At 43.0% G+C, this 3,116-nt stretch overlaps 1 protein-coding gene across 1 annotated transcript in view; it reads left to right on the top strand.

Moving 5' to 3' along the window:
- Gtf2f2 (general transcription factor IIF subunit 2) overlaps positions 1 to 3,116 on the top strand; it is a 123,118-nt gene that overhangs the window by 107,229 nt on the left and 12,773 nt on the right. The gene's annotated exons all lie outside the window — the stretch shown is intronic.

Raw genomic sequence — 3,116 nt, 5'->3', positions numbered from 1 at the left:
AGACAGGGTTTCTCTGTGGCTTTGGAGCCTGTCCTGGAACTATCTCTGTAGACCAGGCTGGTCTCGAACTCACAGAGATCCACCTGCCTCTGCCTCATTGCCCTCTTCTGACCTTTATGGGTACACACATAAATGTCTCACCATTGCCAAGTAGAATGTGTGCCTTCAAGGGAGCCATCTTGCTTTACTGGCAAGATTATGAAATCATTTTCCTACTGAACTTCTAGCTTCTCCGGTCATTTCAAAGACCTTGCTAATACACCATTACTCCTCCTTTTCCTGAGCTCAGTCTCTCCTGTATTCTTCAGCGTAAGTTAAAGGTGGGAGGTAGGATGTTGCGATGCTGGGGTTTGCGAGTTTGGTCCTGGTTACTCGTGTTTTCTTACTCCCCACTATGATATTCTCTTAGTTTTGTCTTTTTGGACCCAGAGAAAGCATGTATTCTTCTAAATCTAATGTAATCTTCTAAAATAGCACGTAGTGCACTATTTTATGCTATTTTCAAGACACCCCTTCTCCATTTGTGCTTTTTTTTTTTCTTTTGCTACTGAGGCAAGCATTCTGCCGTTGATCTCTGTCCTCAGCCTTTTGTCTTATGTTCTGATTTGAGATAGTCTTGCTAAGTTTTCTGGGGTGGCCTTGAATTTGTTCTGTAGCCCATGCAGCCTTGAATTTTTGGTCTTTTCTCGGCCTCCGAAGTAGCTGGAATCACAGGCCTCCACTAATAGGCCTGTCTCACTGAGAGAATCCTAAACCTGGCTTGAGCTTTGTTCTTCCCAGCCATTCCATCTGCAGCATGCATTTGAGATTTTTTTTTCCTCTGTTACGATCTTGTCCTAAGAACGTCCATGCTGTCCTACCACTATGCTTAAAATAGAGAACATAAGCTTAAGTGTCTCGGGGAATTTACACCATAGTTCAGTTGTTAGCTCTGAGTGCTTGTGCTGTTTGTTCTGAAGCTGGTCCCCACACTACAGTAACCTCAGCGTGCAGGGTCACCTCTCTGCTGCCCTCTTCCAGCCCACCAAAGCTTTAGTTACCCAGTGAGCTTCAAGACTGACCTTACCTCTCTCCAGCACATTACTCTGCCTTTTCATGAAGAAGAAATTAAGCTTAACCAACTGACATAAATGAGTAAAGCGGTATATTTTCTGTGTGTGTGTGTGCGCGCATGAGCGCAAGTGCACGTACAAACATATTTGTGAAGCCCACAGGACCATCAGCTTTTTTTTTTCTTTGAGACAAGGTTTCTCACTGGCACAGAACTCTTCTTGAAGCTCAGCCTCAGGTATCTGTCTATCTCTGCCTGTCCAGCACTGGGGTTACAAGCACTTAGCATTATACCTGGCTTTTTACCTGGATTTTGGGGCATGGAACTCAGGTCCTTGTGCATTTACTAACTGAGCTATCTTCCCAATGGATTAAATGCAAAGATGAGTTTCCATAAATAGTTAGTACTGGTATGATAACAGTGAGAGAGAACTACTGGTTTAACTTTATTGACATTCATACAACTGTACAAAATACTGGATTTCATTACATTTCATGCTTGTCACTTACACTTTGATCATTTTCAAGCCCCTGTTATCATATCCTGCTCCCTCTCACTGCTCCCATTTCTCTACCTTCAAGCTATCCTGCTTTCATGTATTATCTCTATATAGTCATCATCATCATTATTATTAAAATATGTTGTCTTAGTTGGGTTATTGTTGCTGTTATGAAACACCATGACCAAAGCAAGCTGTGGAAAAGGGGGTTTATTTGGCATACATTTCCACATTGCAGTCCATCATTGAAGGAAGTCAGGACAGGAACTCAAACAGGGCAGGAACCTGGAGGCAGAGGCTATAGAGGGGTGCTGCTTCCTGGCTTGCTCCTCCTGGCTTAATCAGCCTGCTTCTGATTAAGAACCCAGGACCATTACAATGGGCTACGACATCCCCCATCAATAACTAATTATCTTATAGCCAGATCTTATGGATACATTTTTCTCAGTTGATGTTCCCTTTTAGATAACTCTTAATTTATGTCAAGTTGACATAAAACTAGCCTGTGTGTGTTTATATGAATATACACTTACAAACAACCTGCTGGGTCCATCTAGTGTTGCTCATATGTATACTTTTTTCTTTTTCATATGTATACACTGACCACTTGTTACTGGATAACCAGTTAGGTTGTTCATCCCTGGAAAAGACTTGATTCTCTTTCAACAGTCATCAATTACTTGTGCCTCTTTATGTAGGCGTGGGGCTTTCTGAGACTTCCCGCATTCAAGTTGCGTGTCAATTGGTGTCATTGTTCAGGTCTTATTTGGGTGACCATGGTGTTGCAATTTCATGGGTGCAGCTTATCTTTCTCATACAGAAAATATTGTAACAGATATCCTGGTTCCCTGGCTTTTAATAATTTTTTGGTACGTTCCCTGGGTTGTGTTGTAGATATATCTATTGGCAGTGGGCACCCTAGGTCAGTGGTTCTTTGCTTTTGATCATTTGTAGCTTCCATCTACAGTGGTCTCCATCCACTGCAAAGAGAAGCTTTGATTAGGGGTGAGAGTTGCGTCCAGTGTTGGTATGTGTAAAGATGTGCAGCCCTGTGGTGTGCACAAAGCATGGCCCTAGTGTCTTGGTTTTATTTGACTAGAGGTGTATTATACAGGTAAATTTGGAGGACACTAGTAAGATAAAGATTCAGAAAAATAGTCTGCTGATGTCGTTGCTGAGGGCATTTACCTACCTCAGTGTGTAGAAGTAAGGCAGCAGCTGGGGGTCAGAGAGAGCAGCCTTTCTGCCTAGTGCTTCCCTTACTTCTTAGGTGCTAGAGAGCCTGCCCTGTAACAAGCCTGTGCCTATGGACTCCGAACTGTTGCCTACCAACTACAGCTTGTGTCATAAAATTATCTTGCTGTATTATGATTAATCAAAAACAAAGGAATTGCAAGTTAGCTTCTGGCTAGTCCAGCTTAACCAGGAAGAAAACCTTTTTGGAGGAAATGAATGTGTTACATAAAATTTCTAGAGAGCCGGGCGGTGGTGGCGCACGCCTTTAATCCCAGCACTCGGGAGGCAGAGGCAGGCGGATCTCTGTGAGTTCGAGACCAGCCTGGTCTA

Source organism: Microtus ochrogaster, chromosome 17 (assembly GCF_000317375.1).
Source record: "Microtus ochrogaster isolate Prairie Vole_2 chromosome 17, MicOch1.0, whole genome shotgun sequence".
In the NCBI taxonomy this organism is placed as follows: Eukaryota; Metazoa; Chordata; class Mammalia; order Rodentia; family Cricetidae; genus Microtus; species Microtus ochrogaster.
The sequence above is the reverse complement of the archived record's forward strand: the minus strand, read 5'-3'. Positions and strand labels throughout refer to the sequence as shown.